This window comes from Abramis brama (assembly GCF_963993115.1).
Source record: "Abramis brama genome assembly, chromosome: 21".
NCBI classification, from domain to species: domain Eukaryota; kingdom Metazoa; phylum Chordata; class Actinopteri; order Cypriniformes; family Leuciscidae; genus Abramis; species Abramis brama.
In genome coordinates, this window is record NC_139983.1 from 8,754,198 (window position 1) to 8,776,919 (window position 22,722).

Here is a 22,722-nt window from a genome sequence, read left to right on the forward strand (position 1 = left end):
GCATGTGCAGTCTAAAGACCTTGAGGAAACTGATAAGGTTTATTTTGAGAGCAGGACTTATGGCGTGATGTGAGCTTCAGGTCTTATGCAAGACTATTTCACTCAAATGTGACAGAAAATGTCCTTGTCTGCAATTTAAACAGAGAGAAACGCATCAAAACAACTGATAAAAATGAACAGACCACAGCAAAATACCACGTGATGGTGGACTGGATATGGAAACAAGATAAACAGCCTAGCAATAGGATTAATTACTTGTAGTGTTTTTAACAGTTGTTTTATGTGTCCTGGTTTAATGTAAAGATTAAAAAGACATAATCATCTCTACCTTTTTATCAGCCAGTGCATGAGAGGTTTACAGAGGAATGTCTAAATCACATGAAAATAAATCTTTAAGCTTGAGAAGGACAAAAAAACCTGTAATGAAATATGTCTGGTGAAGTGCTATAATTTCACTTTGTTGCCAAAAGAGGAAAAACAGCTCATCCATCATGGTGGAAATGATAGCTGTTCTTATGTAAATCAACATATCCCATGAATGCTCTAGAATTATGGCAAATCTCATGGAAGGACTGTAGTGTTAACTTACTGATATTTTTAAACCCGTTCTTACAAAAGGATTTTAAAAAAAAGGAGGATTGAGTTTAACAAAACTATTCTTTGTAAAACTGCTTTGGAACCGTATATGAAAAGTGCTATATAAATATACTGAACTGAACTGAACTAAACCACAACTAATGATCTGTGACGTATATAATAACAAACACACAAAAAGAGCAAGATTTGATTACTTGTGCACATGGCTTCCTTAGTTAAAAAGTTGATTTCATGTTGAGGACGCACTTATATATGAAAATAAATTAAAATGCAATCTGGAAAATGTAAAGCAAATACCTGCAAAGTAGGGCTGTGCAACGATTAATTGCGATTAATCGCATCCAAAATAAAAGTTTGTGTACTTACACACTGTAAAAAAAAATATTGTCATGATTTGTAATCACAACATTTTTTCTTTTGTCAAATCAACTTAGTTTATGTGGTTCAGATAACATAATATTTTGAGTTTCTGATGATTAAATCAATCTCCATTGTATTAACTCAATTTTTCAATTTCAATGAACTTAAAATTTTAAGACAACCAGGTTACTTAATTTAAGTTTAACCAACATTTTTTTTTACAGTGCATAATATTTTACATAATATATGTGTATGTACTGTGTATAATTATTTTGTACGTCACACACATGTATGTATTGCATGTATATACTGTAGATATATTTATATATCTATATATTTATATTATATATATGTTATATATAAATAACACATTTTTCTTAAATATATACATGCATGTGTGTGTATTTATACATCCAAAATAATTATAGACAGTACACACACATATATTATGTAAAACACAAACTTTTATTTTGGATGCGATTAATCGCGATTAATTGTTGCACAGCCTTACTTCAAAGAGTAAAATAACTTAAAAGATGACATTAAGCATCAAGAAATATCTGGATGAATCTTACAAAAACATGAAGCCTATTTAAAGCACTGTTAAGACTTTTTTCCATTTAAAAAAATCGAATTGTGATTGATTATTTATAGGATTTATATGCTTTGGTTTATATTTGAAAATGTGCTTAACTGCACCTAAAAATAAGGTTCATTCCCTTTTAATTTGGAGAAATTAGTGAGATCCACCTATTTGGACTTGAACTAAATAAAACTTTTTTATTTATTTAAATCACTTTAAATTTAAACTGAAAAGGCAATGGAAAAAACCTATCGACATGCTATCCTCAATAAAGAGCTCTTGTTGGTAAAGCCACTGAAGGGCCCTTGAAATATCCTTGACTCTGGAGTGTGGGGCCAATTAAACTCACAGAACTGACTACAACTCGTCCAAAAAAGAAAAAGATGCTATTCTTCATGAAGAGGTAAAAACTTAATCCACCTTGAGTCCTGGAATACACACAAGCAATTCTCAGCGTCTGTAAACATTTGCTGGTCATAAATATATTTGCTCGCGAGCGTACATGTGAGCGTGAAGTCTGCGAGCAGAACGGACCCCACACATGCACACACAGGGGGAGCATTTACCGCCCCGCGCCAGAAGAGTTTAATATAGATCTCTCTGGCCTGGCATCACACCAAGGTTGACATACCGACTGCCATGTCTGTCCCACCGTTTCACAGCGGAATAGTTTTTAATAGACAAAAATGGCCGTAAGTATGCAAAATCTCATCCCTCACTCTCCGCACGCATCCGAGCCAAAATTCCCATCATCCTCGGAAACCAGAACCACTTTCCTGAGGAATTATATTTATAAAGGACGGTATTCTGATATACTCTGCATTTTGACTCGTTGTACATTAACTTGTATGACCTGTTCGACTTAATCTGCAATAGAAAACCAGGAATAAAAACGCATTTTAATAATCATTTATTTCCTTAAATGCACACAAATCCATTTTTAAGGAAAAGTTTTCATTGAGTTTGGCCCAAACTGGAAAAAAAAGCAAAAAAAACATGATCCCTTAAAAGTCTCACAGTATGGCTCTTTTCAGGCTTAAGGAAGGTTTTTCCGTACCATTTGCAATTCCTGGCTCATAAAACGGTCTTCTGCAAAATATCAGATTAATTTTAGTAATTGCTCTAATTTTACAGGTTGATCAAAGCCGCGAGGCTAAATGAAGTCGGTCCGGTTGTTCCATTCGGGATGGCTCAGAGACTCCACGAACACTGGGATCTCTGTGGACTTTTTCCAGGCTGTTGACAGTTTACTTGAGCGGCGAAGGACTGTTTTACCATTTCTGAAATGCCTGAGTTATCATTCTACAGAGGTATTCATAAGATCAAGGGTGTTTTTACCCATCTCGATATTAGCGTTTATGGTTTCGCTGAAAACACAGATGGCTGAATCCGATATGTAAACACAGGAGTGGAGGGAGGGGCCAGTGATGGTTTGATTGACAGCTGAAAAACACTAAAATCAGTAACACTTTACAATAAGGTTCATTAGTTAACATTAGTTAATGTATTTTCTAACATGAACTAACCATGAGCAATACATTTGTTACAGTATTTATTAATCTCTGTTAATGTTAGTTAATAAAAATCCAGCTGTTCACTGTTTGTTAATGTCAATTCACAGTGTATTAACTAATGTTAACAAATACAACTTTTGATGTTAATAAGGTATTAGTAAATGTTGAAATGAATATTAACTAAGATTAATAAATGCTGAAGAAGTATTGTTCATTCTTAGTTCATGTTAACTAAGGTAGTTAACTAATGTTAACTAATGAACCTTATTGTAAAGTGTTACCCTAATGATATTCTTGTGGGCAAAATCAAAGTTTGTTATCATTAAGTCACCCAAATGTAAGTGATTTTCAATCGCTGGAAGGGAATCAGCACTCAAACAAAATGTCTCAAACTTACATGCATATAATACAAAGGTGAGTAAATGAAGATCAGCCCAGAAATATGATGCATCTTTATGCTAGAGTATACAAAACCCCCAAAAACTTGGTAAAAAAAGTGTTGCATATAAGAGCAGTACACTGAAAGAGCTCAACACGACTATGAATTCAGTGCCAATGACTTCAGAGACAGATTCCTGGCCTGTGGAAAGCACACAGGTCTTGTTCCTTAATTAGACAGATCAATTTTAATTACAACACGTTTCCAAGCGACACTGGCCTCCGCGGGTCTCTGGTTCATGTCATGTTACAGTGCAGAGCTTTCATGCAACAGAATGGCAGAAGTCAAATAAACAAGCCTGCTGAAGATAATTTCCTCTCCTCTGCTACTGCGGCGCTCTGAAACCAAATCCATTATTTGATTACACTGGAAAAGGTAACAGGAAGACCGGGGAGAATTCCACTCACAGCGTCCTTGTAAAGATCAATTACACCATTTCCTTTTGAAAGACGACAAAATAAAACAAGCGCCGATGTTTTCAAAACTCACCTATACCAGACGGGCAAATTTTAGGTTACTTAAGCTGGAAAGCTCACTCGCGGGCGGCTTGATCGCGTCACCTGAAAATCTAATGTGATGATGAAAACTTCATTATACTTTCAACACAAGTCTAAGGGCGATGTTTTAGAAGTAAGTGACATGGGTAATCACACAACACCTGTCAAAAACACTCTTGGGTCATATTTTATCAAGAATTAAGAGAGTGAAATAAGAAAATACATTTTGAATAAAGAATATTTTTTATGACAATTCTGCATAATTTTATGACCTGTTCTGCAACAGAACAGATATTTTATATATCATGAAAATATGTAATGTATTTACTGTTGATATGTATATATATATATATATATATATATATATATATATATATATATATCATGAGAATAAAGAGGGGAATGTGCTTAAGTCAAACGCAAAAACATATTATATTATATTATATTATATTATATTATATTATATTATATTATATTATATTATGTTATATTATATTCAGTAAATAGGAGTGTTATTTTAGTTTCACTGATATACTATTATAGGTTTTGTTAATATTTTGAATTTAATTTAATTTTTTCACTTAAATATTAGTTAAAATGTTTAGTAATATTATAGTTTTTGTCATTTAAAAAAAATCTCTATAATTTTATTCATTTGTATTTATTAGTTTTATTTTTTTAGTTTGTTATTTTACTATTTCAAGTTGAAATGAGACAATAATGAGAAATGTTGCCTTTGCAACTAGCTGATTTTAAACAAGTTATGTTTTTTTTTTTTTTTCAGTTAATGTTTATTTTGTTTCAAGTAATGTTTTTTTTTTCTTTCCAGTTTTAGTTAACCATAATAATCCTTGTGAATAGCCCTAATAAATAGTCCTAAAAACTGTATATTATTTACTCTAACATATAATTACTTGTATCTTTTTTTTTTTTTTTGTGGTGAAATGTGACCTGCTCATGTTTTCTTGTGATTCGCCCAATTACCAAAACAACCCTTCAGTGTTGGTCTCCAAGCAACCTTGTGTCTTGCTTCATAACAATGAGAAATCAGAGGAAAAACATTTGTCAAAAACAATTAGTGAAACACAGTAACACAACAGCATTATCGCCAGAACATAAACTCGTCCGGCTCAACAAGATGGAATGTGTTGCTTGTGTTCTGCGGTTAAATGGTGATGTTTGGCAGCGGACTTTATCAATGTTTACCGAAACTCAGATTCCCTGTGAGACGGGCAGTTCGATAAATAAAATAAGTGTTTCCCATTTACATCAAAAACAATGTCTGGTCTCTAGATATGGCTCGGGCCATTCAGTGTATGTCTGAGGGAGTTTTTCGCCCGTTTTATCGTCCAGCAGGTGAAAATCTGAGGCCTTAGAAAAGTAATCGAACGGGACGAGTTTTGTGCCAAAGTTTAATGCTTAGGTTAAAGGGTTTATTCAAACTGCATCTCTTCTTTGTTCCAAAATGGTCCCAAATGACAATTAAACAGATGCCTCTTAAAGCAAAACATGAACTTACAATATAAAAAACCCATTATGATGGATTAAAACTCAATCAATATTCCACGTTACACAATCTCCAACAGTGCGGCGACAGCCAGGAGGTCTCAGTTTATGGTTTTGCTACGGTGTGAATAAGTAAACATGTTGTCAACGGACGATGCTGCAACGACTTATTTCTAAGAACGATGAGACCACACATTCCTTCAAGCCTCGCTCCCCGTGGAAAAACTAGACCAAGGCCATTTATTTAAACAAAACACTTTGCCAATTTGTCCTCCCTGCTCGACACGACAGAAGCTAATTGATTCGGGCACCCGAACGCTTCTGACATATATCAACGTGAGCACCTGGACTGGAGGTGGCAGCCGTACTTCCACATCCCAACCCATTTCAAGCCCAAACATCCTGCAGGCGTCTGGGCTTCGGGACAGGTTTGAGTCTGGCTCTGGAAGACGTCTTCTAGCCAGACTCACTGCGGATGAATGGACGTCTCTTACATTAAAACCAGGCCGAGCACTGACACTTCTTCAATGGCTTGAAAAGAAGTGAACGGTGACATTTATCTCACTCATTATTAACAGAGACCACCTATCACGGCAGAGTCCGCAAAGCAAACAGTGTAAACAAAATATAATATTTATAAAAACAAAAACAGGTCTGGGAAGTTGAGTTTGCTGAGGGTTTTCTGGCAGAACACACTGATCTGGTAAGATTAGGTTCTAGACCTCTCATGAACGAACAGAAAAACATGAACTTTAGACGTTCTTCAACGACGTTTGACTGAAGTGGATGGCCGTAGACAGTAATGTGTGTGATTTGTATATTATATATAATATATATATATATATATATATACACATACATACATACATATATACATACACACACACACACACACACACACACACACACACACACACACACACACACACACACATAAAATGAGAAAGACGGGAAATGTGCTTAAGTCAAACGCAAAAACATTATATTATATTCAGTAAATAGGAGTGTTATTTTAGTTTCACTGATATACTATTATAGGTTTTGTTAATATTTTGAATTGAATTAAAAAAAATTCACTTAAATATTAGTTAAAATGTTTAGTAATTTTACAGTTTTTGTCATTTAAAAAAACATGTCTATAGTTTTATTCATTTGTATGTATTAGTTTTATTTTTTTAGCAGGTTATTTTAGTATTTCAAGTTGAAATATTCAGTAATGCAACTTGAAAAAGGAAATAATTTTACTTTAAAAAGAAAATAAAATTGACTGTTAGACTTATCTGTCTACATATAAAACACTCCTGAACAGACGGTTTGCATCTCACAAAACGTAAAAAAAATAGATAATTATGATAATTATTTTGCATAGTATTCAGCATTTGAGCACATAGATCTATCCATCCATCCATCCATCCATCCATCCATCCATCCATCCATCCATCCATCCATCCATCCATCCATCCATCCATCCATCTATCATCTCCACAAAAACCAATAGATGATTCAGAATTTTCTTAAGAAAAAATAAAATAAAAAATTCTCTACCAACTAGTGCTATAAACTCTATAGGGAACCCTCTCACGTTGTGCATTACTATAATATTAAAGGTTAAAATGATCAATAGAGCCCAAACTATTATATTCAACTGCATTTTATTTTCAGAAATAATAATTAAACTCAGTTTCATTTATAGTATACAACTCATTTGCACATAAGGTAGTTTCATAAACACTTGTCTTTATTTCTTCAAACATACACACATAATTAACAGTAAATAAGCTCCTCTCTAGTGTTTTTTCTATAGTTAACTAACAAACTGAGGTAAATACAACATTAAGTGACAGTTCACGAGCTGGTTTATTGGCATCTTTACGCGGTTGAAACAGTGATTGAGTGATTACATGAGACATGATGAATTTTGATAAGTTGTACTGTATCTCAACATACCCTTTGATGTTCATGCATTTTTTTTTGTGCTATAACTTGTATTCAGAGGACAAATTGTAAAGAAACTTCAAAAGTGAGGGTGAGGAACAGTGCTCTCGTAGCTAACCTTACAAAAGGTTTTTAAAACATTTTTATTAGTAGTATTAAGAGAAACATAAAATTCTACAGTGGCATTATTCACGAAATAATTTATATGACTGCAGTATCGTATGACTAAGCACCAGACTCTCTCTATCTCTCTCACACACACACACACACACACACACACACACACACACACACACACACACACACACACACACACACACACACACACACACAGAAACTGTCTAAAGTGCCACTTTTGAGCTTATGTTGAGCTGTGTTATGTAGCTGTGGCTTGAATGCTTTCTGTGCAGATTTAAACAGTGTCACAGGAACATAACTCATAGTTTTTATTTAATTTAATTTTATTATATGTATAAATAAATTAATGCATATGTAACATTATCATGCATTCACTTTCAATAATTTAATGCAACTTTGACAATGATCCCTTACTATTAGAAGTAACAAAGCACAAAACTCTTTGCAATTATTTAACGTAGTTGTGAGAAAATGGGACGCATGTCAGATCCACATCATGTGCAGCCTAATAAACCTGCTTCTGTTTGTCATTAAGGATAAATATAAAGAAAAGAAGAAAAAAAGTGATAATCCCTCACTGCTCTTGACTAAATAACTGTTGTAGCTTTAAACTATATTTAATTTATAACTTATGCAGTGACGTCTGTGAAGTGTTTGATAACTTTATTAAATTTCATATCCTACCTGTTAGACCTACCTAAAAATCTTAAAGCACAGATTTTAAGGTTACATGGGTCAAAAACAGCCAGAAAACTATGGGCCCTATCATAAACCCTGCACAATGCATCGCCAGGCGCGACAAGTGTTTTTTGCTAGTTTCAGCCTGACGCAGTTATCATTTTCACGTCCTGCGCCACATTGTTTAAATAGCAAATGCATTTGCGCCCATCTGTGCGCCCATGGGTGTGCTAGTCTGAAAACGAGGCGTGTTCAGGCGCACTGATGGCGCGTTGCTTTTTGATGCAACTGACATAGACTGCGCCATTGACCAACTGAAACCTGGTCTAAAGTCAATGGCGCAATATTTTTTTTGTTATTTAAAGAGCGCGTTAGTAATGTGCGCCTATATATGGGTCCACAGCGCGCGTACACTCTGCTTATCTGCGGATGATATACAACTGTACTGCTCCTTTAAAGGGGCATTCCACCCATTTGAACATTGTTTTTTATTTAAAGTGGGTCATATATGTAGTCGAAATGTAAAATAAATTTTGAATTTGGTGCCTTCGAAATTTCGTGACCGAGGAAAGACAAAAAATAACTTCAGGACGCATTTGTATGAAAGACAACAACTCCCACAATGCACCACATTGCACAGCTCCGCAAGCCACTCCCACTAATCCAGAAAGCGCATATCTGCCTATAAGAGAAATCACTCTTCCGTCTACAAGGCTAGCTACCACCAGAGCTTGAAATTCATTTCACACAAAATGTCTAGTTAGTTGGCGAACTCATTAGTGCATTACTCCTCGTTTGTATTTCTTTCGAAAAGGTGAATTATTGCATGGTACCTGGATGTTCAGTCAGAACATATGCGGTGCGAAACTAGGATAGTTCACAACACAAACGTCCGTGTCCTCGTCTGATTCAGAGATTTCGTCCAGGAGAAATTGTCATCGTTGAAATTCTTTGCCGCAGACGGACTCTATCTCTGTGTTCGTAGCGGTTCGTAGTTGCATAGTGAGATCACCGGCGCCACCAGTCCGCCCTAACTCGAGCCAGTCTGGGCTCCTCGTCCGCGGCAGGCAGGTCCTCTGCCTCGGCAGCTCTTCGCTATAATGCGGCTTGTAAAGGTAGCCACAAACACCTGATTCAAGCATCAGACTTCCGAAATCCTCTTCTTCTATATCATATTGAGCGCTCTCCTCCGCTATTGTCATAACTTTACATCTGTCTCCACAGCGCCTGTTAGCTTAGCTTCAAACAAGATGGAGGATATTGCTTTCAGTTTCAGAGAGTAAAGTCCCACCCACTGATCTGTAGCGTGAGCGGTTCCCGCCCCCTGGGAAAGATGAGGAATGAGTGTCTGTAGTCTCAACAGAGATCCCCCCCTCTTACACTTCCTCCTACAATGACGCAAAATGACGATTTTTGCGTCATTGTAGGAGGAAGTGTAAGAGGTAAATAACGGATTTCTCCCGTCTCAGGGGAAAATGAGAGAGTGTTGCACGACCATTCAACAGTATGACTGGGTTTCTAACAATGCAAAGCTTAATGCTAATGGGTGGAGTGTCCCTTTAAGGAAACTGAGTTCTCTAAACTGTCTTCTCTAATCAACTGTCTGACTAGTATCAAACAGTGGTTATGTGACAACTTTTTGCTGCTTCTGAACTCAGACAAAACAGAAACACTAATTATCACCCCTGAAAGTAAAATCCCAAAGATAATATGGCATATTAGTAACTTAGGCTCGTCTGTCCAACCGAGCCTCAGGAGCTTAGGTGTTATGCTATGTCCTTGGAGCTCCACTCTAAACAATTAGTTAGAAACTGTTTCTTTCAACTGAGGAATATTTCCAAATTAAGATCATTTTTGACTAAAGGTGAGTTGGAGATGATCATTCATGCGTTCATTTCCTCTCGTTTAGATTACTGCAACAGTCTTTTTACCTGTTTGAGTAAGAAGGAGCTTTATTGTCTCCAGGCTGTTCAGAATTCTGCTGCAAGGCTTTTAACTCACATTAAGAAAATAGCACACATCACACCTGTTTTAGCAGCACTTCACTGGTTACCAGTCCAGTACAGAATTTAAAATCCTGGTCCTTACTTTCAGAGCCCAAGTCCTTACTTTCAAGTTCCTACCTACATCTCTGACTTGATACAGCTTCACACTCCCACCCGGAGTCAGAGATCAGAGGTTAGATCAGAGGCTATTACTGGTTCCCAGACCCGGCGCCAGACACAAATTCACGGACGGGCATTACATTTTTTCAGGGGGGCACAAATGAGATCAACTTTCTTGCATAATAACATTAATCGATTATGATACAGTGATAATGATCGATAGAGCATGATATTATATAATGTATAATGTACCGACGCTAAAGTTTCTTGCAGACTGAGTCCGAAATTCTTGTATATAAATACAACCTCACGTTGTGTCAATCACGTTTACACAATGCCTCCGAAACTTTCATCCATCATAAAAAATATGTAAAAAGATTTGGGGGGAAAAATCGATTTTCGCATCTGTCGCAAGTATTTAAGAGGTGTTTTTACAATTCACAGTAGAGCTTAAATCGGGCCCAAAAAATCAAGCCCGACCCAACCCGAGCCCGAGCACGTTGTGTCCGAGCCCGGCCCGACCCGACACGTTCACTGTAATTATGAGCCCGAGCCCGATTTAAACCCGACCATTTTTAATATGTGGGCCGTTATAACCAGGGGCGGCGCCAGAATTTTTTTTAAGCAGGTGCTGCTGTGCTCATTAAGGCTACAGGAGGGAGCTGCGCAGTTATATATATATTATAAATACTATTAATAAATGAGCAAAAATTGGCCACGCAATAGGCTATTCAATATTCAATTATTTTAATTATCACAATTAAAGTTTTAATTTTATTAAATTGAACAAGCACAACATTCAGCATTCAATCAAATATTCTTAAATATTCATTATTATTAATAATCTTACTTCAACATATTGTTATTTCAACATAATGTGTGAGCAACAAGCAAGATGTGCATTTGTAAATTCGGTGACAGCGTGTTTTACGAGTTTCAAATGGTGTGACCGTGGCGCGCCGGCGACTTCATGTCATGATTATAATATCTGCTATATTGCTTTTTATGTATTAAAACCAGGCAATTGGTTGATGGAAAATGTATTAAAATTAAGACACAATTTATACTAAACGAAATTCACTTTAAAGAAAAGCTTTCTTCAAAACAAAATTTAACAAACTTGAAACTATGTGCTTATTTAATGGCTAAAACACGTAGGCTACTACAGACTCTCTTTTTGTACAAATTGCAGCACATTCATTGAATTCTGAATTTTGCACATGTAAGTTGAAAGGCATTTGTTTGTAGTAAAACATATCTGTAACATTTATCAAGTTCATAATTGTGCGTGCATTCATTAATTATTATCTTAATGAATAGACCTAATGCGACAAGGAAGAAGCATGCAAACTGCGTTGTTTGTTTATTCAGAAATAGTTGAATGGATCGGAAAACAAAGTAACAAAAGCGGATATTGAGGCCTGAGGCTGACTATAATCATTTCTGTCATGGCAAGACTGCTTGTCTGTTCATCGTGGAAGTCCCCGTTTTTTTTGTTTTTTTGTTTGCTGTCATAGGTGCGCATTTAATGCACGAGACAAAGCCAACACATTATGTTGTCACTCCCCACGACTAGTTTAAAATGTGTCCATACCTCCGATTTTCCTCCAAACTTGCTCAAAGTTAATTCTCCTGTTTTAATTTTTTTCTTTGCTTCTTAAAGATCCATGTCGCACTTAGAATAGCAACAGAATAGCCTACAGCACGCACAGCAGGTGTGATGCGTCACGCGTGCGAGACTGCGAGTGCGAGTGGACTAGACGCTGCGCATGACACGTGACGTGCTTTATCAAGGGCCCGACCCGACCCGGCCCGAGGACAGTGGCGGGAAATATCGGCCCGACCCGGCCCGCGGGTCGGGTCGGGTCGAGTCCGGGCTCGGGCTCGGGCAGAGAATTAAAGCTCTAATTCACAGCAACCGAATGACCAATGCGAAAAAATGGATACGAATGTTTAAAACTCAATCGAAACAAATGAGCACAGCTCACAAAAAAGAAACTCAGTTAACATACAGTGAGGAAAGTAAGTATTTGAACACCCTGCTATTTTGCAAGTTCTCCCACTTAGAAATCATGGAGGGTTCTGAAATTGTCATCATAGGTGCATGTCCACTGTGAGAGACATAATCTAAAAAAAAAAATCAGAAATCACAATGTATGATTTTTTAACTATTTATTTGTATGATACAGCTGCAAATAAGTATTTGAACACCTGAGAAAATCAATGTTAATATTTGGTACAGTAGCCTTTGTTTGCAATTACAGAGGTCAAACATTTCCTGTAGGTTTTCACCAGGTTTGCACACACTGCAGGAGGGATTTTGGCCCACTCCTCCACACAGATCTTCTCTAGATCAGTCAGGTTTCTGGGCTGTCGCTGAGAAACACGGAGTTTGAGCTCCCTCCAAAGATTCTCTATTGGGTTTAGGTCTGGAGACTGGCTAGGCCACGCCAGAACCTTGATATGCTTCTTACAGAGCCACTCCTTGGTTATCCTGGCTGTGTGCTTCGGGTCATTGTCATATTGGAAGACCCAGCCTCGACCCATCTTCAATGCTCTAACTGAGGGAAGGAGGTTGTTCCCCAAAATCTCGCAATACATGGCCCCGGTCATCCTCTCCTTAATACAGTGCAGTCGCCCTGTCCCATGTGCAGAAAAACACCCCCAAAGCATGATGCTACCACCCCCATGCTTCACAGTAGGGATGGTGTTCTTGGGATGGTACTCATCATTCTTCTTCCTCCAAACACGTTTAGTGGAATTATGACCAAAAAGTTCTATTTTGGTCTCATCTGACCACATGACTTTCTCCCATGACTCCTCTGGATCATCCAAATGGTCATTGGCAAACTTAAGACGGGCCTTGACATGTGCTGGTTTAAGCAGGGGAACCTTCCGTGCCATGCATGATTTCAAACCATGACGTCTTAGTGTATTACCAACAGTAACCTTGGAAACGGTGGTCCCAGCTCTTTTCAGGTCATTGACCAGCTCCTCCCGTGTAGTTCTGGGCTGATTTCTCACCTTTCTTAGGATCATTGAGACCCCACGAGGTGAGATCTTGCATGGAGCCCCAGTCCGAGGGAGATTGACAGTCATGTTTAGCTTCTTCCATTTTCTAATGATTGCTCCAACAGTGGACCTTTTTTCACCAAGCTGCTTGGCAATTTCCCCGTAGCCCTTTCCAGCCTTGTGGAGGTGTACAATTTTGTCTCTAGTGTCTTTGGACAGCTCTTTGGTCTTGGCCATGTTAGTAGTTGGATTCTTACTGATTGTATGGGGTGGACAGGTGTCTTTATGCAGCTAACGACCTCAAACAGGTGCATCTAATTTAGGATAATAAATGGAGTGGAGGTGGACATTTTAAAGGCAGACTAACAGGTCTTTGAGGGTCAGAATTCTAGCTGATAGACAGGTGTTCAAATACTTATTTGCAGCTGTATCATACAAATAAATAGTTAAAAAATCATATATTGTGATTTCTGGATTTTTTTTTTTAGATTATGTCTCTCACAGTGGACATGCACCTACGATGACAATTTCAGACCCCTCCATGATTTCCAAGTGGGAGAACTTGCAAAATAGCAGGGTGTTCAAATACTTATTTTCCTCACTGTACTGCCGTAAAAATTCAAAATGTGGAGTTTTTATATTTATAATATGATACAGTTAAGCAACATCACACGACCAAGAGTGCTGAATACCATCACGATTGAAAATGTGACACTGATTTCATATGACAGTTCAATAAACAAGTAATTAATATCGTCACTTACATTTTAGACTAAATATTGACTGTTTTTGTTCTATTTTAGCAGCGAAAATAGTTCCAATCCAAACAAAGATCACAGCAGAACCATAACGCGTCTCACAGCAACACTCACAATCGTGTTTTCATCACTGAATGATTCAGTGTTTTGAACGAATCGGTTGAGTCAAAGATTCAATGACTAGCTTAATAAGACCGCTTATCACATGCATTTCTGCGCTCACTATCGACAAACCAATCAAATCCATTTACCATTAAAAAATAAATAAAAAATCAGACCAAACACATTTTTATTCAGAAGTTATGTATATTCAAAACGATAACTTTTGAGAACAGTAGCCTATTGATAAAAAAAATATATATATATTGTGCAAACAAGCAAGGACTGGTGGGACTTGACGTGGAGTTGGTGAAGGGAGACAGACTCGTCCAGGGTGGGCACTAGTGACTCACAGGGCGGGCCAGGCCCCCTAATGCCCGCCCATGGCGCCGGGACTGCTGGTTCCCCGCACTCATTTTAAAACTAGAGGGGACCAATCATTCCAGGCAGTGGCTCCTAGGCTGTGGAATGCTTTGCCTCTGGTTGTTTGTTATGTTCTCTATTTGTATTTAATATTCTTGTATTTTGAATTTGTTACTGTATTATATTTTATTGTGAAGCACTTTGTGATTTTTATCTGTGAAAAGTGCTATATAAATACATTTTACTTACTTAACTTTATTAAACACAGGCAGCAGCAGCACACAAACATGCCAAATAAAAATAAATGGATTACAATGTAAAAGATTATTATTGTGTACATAAAGATATGGTGGAGACCGGCTTGTCCCATAGATGGTCTGCTTGCGCATTTTAACCTCGCACACGAGCAGATCCGTTTGCACTCTGGAGACGCGTTCAGTCTTTCCACTTTCAAATTCCAATAGCAAATCTGCCATGGCATGAGTGCAACTGACATTTAAAGGGAATGGGAGATGAGACTCTGATTGGTTTATTGCACGTTACGCCCAAAACACACCCATTACTCATTAAGAGAATAGGGACAACCCTTTAGACCATGCGCTGGGTGCACGGACCATTTTTCCCGTCGTTAAACTAGCAAAAGTTAAACTGTGGAATAGTCTCGATGATGAACTGAAAACATGTAAATCCATTGGTAGCTTTAAGAAATTATTTTAAAAAAAGATGATTACATTATACAAAGCTGAATAAAATTAGCTTATTTTTCTTTTAGTCATTCTTTATGTACGCAAGATGCCTTGGGGTTTTTTGGTGTTGTGTGTAAAATAAATGAAATGTAAAAAGGATCGGCACAATAAGCATAAGCTTCAGCCGACACCTTTTCGGGTCAAGCAACTTCTTTTTTTTTCTTTCTTTTAAAAAAAATATTGTTTACATTTTAATTGAATTTTTGTTTCTATGTTTGCTTGTAAATTGTTTTTCTTTCTTTCTTTTGAAGTTGACCGAAATAAACTTGAACTAACTAACTAACTAAAGTGGAATCCACTGTCCGAATCGGACACGTCCTAAGTGCACTTGTGTGCCATGCGCTTTAGACTATGCGCTTAGATCGAAAATAGGGCCCAAAAACTTTTGTTCATTTTGACAGGGCATGTACAAATCTGAGCATGTCTGACTGGGCCAATAGAAAAATTGAGCCCTGATTTTGTTAATTTGGAGAATTTCTTAATTTGGAGATTAAATTTGAAATTATTACAATATCAAAATATACATAAAAAAAACTTTAAATGTTATAGGTGTGATATATATATAAGAGTCTTCTAAAGTACCTACAGGGACATCAAGGGAAAATATTTCCATCTTCTGGGAGACCAAAATAAATCCCTGAACTTGACTTCACCAGCTGGCTACTGGTAATTAAATTGATTGGTACATTGGACTCATAAATATATTCATCAGAAGTACAGACTAGTGCAATTTTCACATGCACTAATCAAATTTACAATGGTGGTCCGTACTGAAAGAGTTGTATAGCAAAATTGCTGTCATTGCAAAAAAACAAGACCCTTGAGACTGATAGAAAGACTGGAATCAGGAAAAACTCCTTGGGAATAAAGCTTGCCAACATCTGCACCTGGTGCTACAGGAAAACGCCAAGTGAACTCTGTTTCACATGTCAGGAGAAACGTGAAGGCTTTTCACAGGCATGTTTGGTTATTCTCCAACCAGTCATTCCAGTAGGAGGAAGTCTGATGCTGGATTAACAATTTCCCACACAGATTACAGAACCTAAACTAATAAAACTCCATCATCTGTCTCTGCAAGAGTCATACACAATCTTTAACTGAAGAACATCTTTAAAAGTAGCTGAAGCTTCAATGGAAAAAGAAATGGAACTTTAGTTCTTCTACGGAACACAAAAGAAGATAATTTAAAGAACGCTAGGAAATGGAAGAAATAAATGGAAATATACAAACCCGATACCCCTAGTACAATAATTTTTACAACTCATCATTTTTAAAGGTAATCATATAAGCTCAAAACACCTTGATCATCTTAAACCTTAAATTACAACACAATCATATTTGTATTTTAAAAACAACTGAAGAATGTGAATGACAGCTATTTTAGAGGTAAAATGACAGTATCTCAAATACAGTATGGAGTCGAGCACTAGAGGTCACTGTAAGGATCCCGTAAACATCAGCTTGTATGGCACACAATGGAGAGATGCTCCACAAAAGACTGAGTCATGGTCAGCGTCATCATTCCTGACCGTCTGTCAATGTACAAGCACTCAAAGTCCTTTAGTGAGTTAAACAAAAGGTCCTGGCCAATCTGTTTTCAACTAGCGGCCGTCCTTTCTGTTCACAGAAACCTTCACACATGCATGACTGACATCACAGCAGACTGTGACTCAGCAACAACCCAAAGATTTTGCTGAATCACCGTCACTCAGTTCATATCCTGTCCCAACTCAAGCTCCTAAAGATGGAACATTTCAGATCAGTGTTTCTCAACTGGTTTTGCTCCAAGAAATCAAGTACTTGAAAAGTTTCTTTTTCGTGCTTTCAGAGGATGGATATCCCATGATACCACAATGCGCCACAGCATGGGGTGTTTTGATTAATCACAGAAGGGATTATTGTGACTGCTTAGCAACAAGCTGGATTTTTTTACATCAGCATGAATTTCAAAATCACATTTCATTGGTTCATTGGTCCATTGAGAATTCACTATGAATATTCACAAAGTTGGAATGCTTTGCTTTACAACGATACCAAACTTACCAAACAACGATACCAAACCTGTGCTTAGGGGAAGCACAGTCGCCGAGAAGCGAGCTGAGAAAAATGTCATTTTTTCATGGATTAAAACAAACCAAAAAAAATATTTAGGAGGGTACACCTCAGAAAACTTACAAATAAAGATAATTTTAGATGTTTATTTGTAATTTGGAGCATAGGGATCGCTAGTCGAGGGCTTAATGATTTTTTTTGTGAGAACCTCAAATTCGATTCAAATTCGACAAAACATATTTTGAACAACATTGGACGGCATTTACTTTTATTGTACAGACAAACAAGTAAAAAACGAGGCATTTTTCAAAATACCTTTTTTTGTTTCGTATAAAAGCATAAATACAATCGGTTAATCATATAAAGTGATTATGTCTCTTCGTAAAATTTAGAATAAATCGCTCGATTCAAATGGACTAATTTTACGATCTCTTTATGAACTTTTTGAAGTGACAAAGAGGTAGTTGCATGGACAGTCAATGGAGGGACATGAATCTCTCAGATTTTATTTAAAATATCTTCATTTATGTTTCAAGGACAAACTAAAAGTCTTACGGGTTTGGAATGACATGAGGGTGAGTAATTGATGACAATTGTTTTTTTTAACTAATCCTTTAAGTTCTTGTCAGATAAGAATGAATCGTCTAGAACAAATTTCTTTTGAGTTTGATTGGTGAGTTGAAGGTGAGTCACCTTGACGTTGCTAGCGCCATGCTCTACTGTTTGAGTAACAGGAATTATGATTAATATGATTCAAAATTCATACACATAAAGCATAAAAAAATACAGTTTCTAACTGTTTCAGGCAGCAAACTGACCCGAGACACCACAAATCATGAGGCAGTAAGTCACAGACACCCGAGAGAGTATGTGAGGTGTAAAAATGTAACTTCATGTCTTCTGTCACACACACCACACACACACACACACAGACTGACAGAGTGGTGTGCACTGTTTTGCAGGCCATCTGGGAAGGATTTATTGTGCAATTTGGTTTATTACCGCTGTGGTCTTCGACTAAGTAGCTTGCTCACAATTACAGTCCGAGCAGCGCAACACCTGGCCTCTCCTAACAATAATAAATCCACGAGGGAGGAAACCCAAAATTAATGAAAGGTTATCACCATCATGCCCTGTTTAGTGCTCACTGCTGAGACGAGCGGGTTATTTATAGTGCTGAGAAAATAAACACGAAAATAGGGCCGTAATGCCAAACAGACCGTGTCATTCTGGGATTGTCAGATGAAGAAAGCACAAGTAGATCGGCCACTTCGAGGAAATTACAAGGTGCTGAAAGGCGGATATCCGCGAGACGTTCTTCAAAGCTCGATGTCTGGTGATCTGAAACATTAATCAATACTTGCTTGGGTTCATTAAATTGAAAATATGCTGTAAATTACATGCAACACAATGCATGTCACAGCTTTATCATGTAAATCTGTAGTTTTAGATGATGGCATGTGGGCTCGATTTAGATTTTAATAATGTGATTTATAATACAACTAACTGATTTGGTTGGTTATTTATTGTGCCTTAACATCTTGCCAGCTTCCTTGGCTATATTCATGGCGAGTAACAAGTTAAAATGCTATAAAGGAGCAATTTATAAACCTATATAATTTGCTTTGGACTAAAAACTCTGAAATGGTCTCAGGGTGAACTTTGTTATACAAAAGTCAGAACAATTTCATAAAATATGCTTAAGAGATGGCATGAGGAAAATAGCGGAGGATCTTCATTTAATATTAAGAAGTGAGCGATTGATTCTGGGATGTCCTATTCAGCATCATTTACTTATTATCTGATTCCAGCAATTGTTAAAGATGCAACTTTAACCCACATTAGAGATAATTTCATTCAGTTTGTTGTTTGTACACTGATCCTCAGTGTTGGGGAAAGTTACCTTTAAAAGCAATGTGTTACAATATTACGTTACTCCCTAAAAAAAGTAACTAATTGCATTACTTAGTTACTTTTTATGGAAAGTAATGCATTGAGTTACTTTTGCGTTATTCTTTCACACCCTGGGCTGGGCTTGCTTATTTGATTTTAACAACAAAAAAGAAACAAAAGTCATATTTTTGCCAAATGGAAAGGCCCTTTCACACCAAAAGTAAAATGAATAAGCCTCAGGCTGAAGGAAATGCAAATGCACACCAGTAGAGTAAAGGGCACCACTCAAACAAACCTTTCAGCTGTGCTGCCATTCTGGATTACAGAAGAATAGAACACAGGAGAAGAAAGTTAAACACTCTTAAAGGATTAGTTCAACCAAGAAATAAATTATCCCATAATAGATGACCCTCAGGCCATCCTAGGTGTATATGACTTTCTTCTTTCAGCCAAACACAATCAGAGTTATTTAAAAAAATATCCTGGCTCTTCCAAACTTTTTATAATGGCAGTGAATGGTACCATTTTTTTTAAGCCCAAAAAAGTACATCCATCCATCATAAAATTAATCAATACGGCTCAAGGGGGTTGATAAAGGCCTTCTAATTATAACTTTAAAAACTGTAATCACTAGCTCCCGGTTCCGGCCGTACGCGCATTAACAAGAGAGTTGAGTTCCGGCAGAAGAGTGACCTCTGACCCGACGCATGACGTAGGTGGATGTAGGTGTAGCGTAAGCTTCGGTGAGAGTAGATGCCTCTCGCGGTTCAAACAAACAGGGATGGGCAACAAACTCAAGCTCCTCTGACATTTCGCTTTAAATATTCTCATTTTAGACTTCTAATTCGTGAATGGTGTTTTGTGTTGCTCTATCCTCTGCGCTTCTGAGTTTGTCAATACGTCATGCGTCGGATCATAGTTCACTCTTCCGTCAGAACTAGACTCTCGTACGGGCGTAACTGGAAGCCAGTGAATATAGTAGGGGTGTGCAGATGGGAATATATCTGTAACAATCGCAAAATTATTTGTATCTGTGTTCGAATAAAACCGGAAGTGGGCGGGGCTTCACCGGGAAGTTCGTACAATTACTTGAAAAGACCATTATGTCTATGGTTTTACAGCCTAGCTGTTTTCTTCGTAGTTATCACTGAACAAAAATGCCTTGTATAGCTGATTTTTTTTTTTTATTACGGTTAAAATATTTAAATATCTTTTAACTGTTAGCCATTAGCCTCATATAAGCAGTGCAATGAGTTGTAATTGAGGTGTAATGCGGTTGTGCTTCGGGCAACATGAGTTCGAGTCCCGGCTGGAGGACCTTTCGTGATCCGATAAATAAATATTCAGGTATCTTCTAATTAAAACAATAATGCTAAATGATAAATAAAAGACAAAAATGCAAAGCTGAACAAATTATAAAGTATATACCTGCATAAATGCCATCTCCAAGAGAGAGTGAGACAAAGAAATAACATGTAGCTTATCATTTCATACAAAGTTTAAAACATTAAAAGAGATAGTAGTAGAAAATGTATATGTATCTTAGTTGATTAGGCTACTAGAGCTTTCCTCAGCGAGAAGGGGAACATATGAGGGCCCTCGTACTGAAGAAAGCGTCAGAACAAACTCCATTAATCTTCACAATAAAATGTGGGGCCTTTTACTCTGCAAACTGCAAGACCCCAAATCAGTGTCAAAGAAAATGGGTTGATTTTAACATTCTGGTAATAACAGGGTCTGAAATCTTTTGTTGCCAAAAGCGTACCAGCGCTGCGCAAATATTTAGTTTGATTCGGCTTGTGTTCGCATTCATATTCCGCTTCTATATGACAGATTCAGCCACTGTGATGGTTTGGCTCCGAGAAGAGAAACAAATGTACCACGTTTAATTTGAGCATACAAAATAAATCCAAGCAGAACCTGCAGACCACCAGCTTGCCTGATTTAAGAGCTCTCCAACTCAACGGGCTAAAGGTTAAAACAATGAATGTTAAAAGCTGCTTTACTCCTTTAGGCGAGAGAGGGCACCGTGCAGCTACAGGGTGAAAGGTTAAAACCACCGCAACGTGTCAGAGTTTGCTACGTGACCCCTACAAGATAATTCTCCGAGTGAGTTTCCAAACTCAAGGCGCCCTCTGAGCGTAACCAATTATATCTGGAGTCAGCGTGCCAGTAAAGCGCAGGCTGCTTCCCGGTGATATTTGTTGGGCTCCGTTCAGGGGAATTCTGGTCTGTTACAGTCAGTGTTTTGATTTGCTTGTGGTAACGGCATGACAAGGTGTAAGCCGGGGAGGAACGGTGTTTATCCAAGCAGTGAAAGCAATTGGCTTTGTAAGCACAGTTATTTACTTAACTCGGCGCAATTCTCATATCACATTGCAGCGGTCGGACTGAATGTGATCCATTTCAGAAGGCTGGAAAAGCAGAGGAAGCATTTGAAGAAGGTGGTGTTCCCTTTGGAGGGAAAACAGGCTGCCTATGATGATGCTATTTATACTTAATTACAGATTTCAGTAAAACCGTTTTCCAGATGCAAATGTCTCGAGCTAGTTATGCTAGTTACCTTAAGCTCTTATCAGCACTCATGTTTGACCCCAAATGACCTGCTAAAGGACTCTGGTTAACCCTATAGGACCAATTAGGTGTTTTCTGAATCATTATTATTCTCGCCAATTAGGGCTGTTACGGTGGCAGTTTTTTACCACCGCTTTGGTAATGGACCAACTACTAGCGGTGAAAATTATCCATCGTTTATTCACCCTGAAGCCATCCTACGTGTATATGGCATTCTTCTTTCAGACGAATACAATCGGAGTTGTCCTGGCTCTTCCAAGCTTTATAATGGGTGTCAATGGGTATGTTTTTTTTTGGAAGTCAATCAAAGTGCAGCCATCCATGATAAAAGTGCTCCACACGGCTCTCGCGGGTTAATAAAGGCCTTCTGATGTGTTTGTGTAAGAAAAATATCCATATTTAAAACTTTATCGACTAAAATAACTAGCATTTATGGGTACTTCTCTCATTCGGCACAAATCCAAATGTTTCCATGGCTGCAAAGTAACATTTAATTGCTAACGTATTGTTTATTTTGTAAACAAAGCTTTGTGCTAAACTCATGTCATAATATTTACGTAATACAGTATTCACGTACAAAAAAAATGTGTTTTGGCGGACCACCGCCGGTGCTACCGGTGATGCGGTTGTCAAGTTACGCGCCAATGAGTGTACCCACAAGCTAATGTGCTCAACCATAAAGTTTATATTGAAATTATGAACAACATGAAACCAAAATAAATTCACTTCATTGCTTCAATGGTCTGCATATTTACATTTCATTAAAATAGAGCACACCGCATTCTTCTACAGAAAAAAAAAAAGTTCTAAATAAAATAGAACTGCATAGCAGGGAAAATTAATATTATTTTTGCCTACTTTTCAGAAGCCAAT

General features: G+C 37.4%; 1 protein-coding gene across 2 annotated transcripts in view; it reads right to left on the bottom strand.

The window, feature by feature from the left end:
• supt3h (SPT3 homolog, SAGA and STAGA complex component) overlaps positions 1–22,722 on the bottom strand; it is a 124,181-nt gene that overhangs the window by 39,899 nt on the left and 61,560 nt on the right. The gene's annotated exons all lie outside the window — the stretch shown is intronic.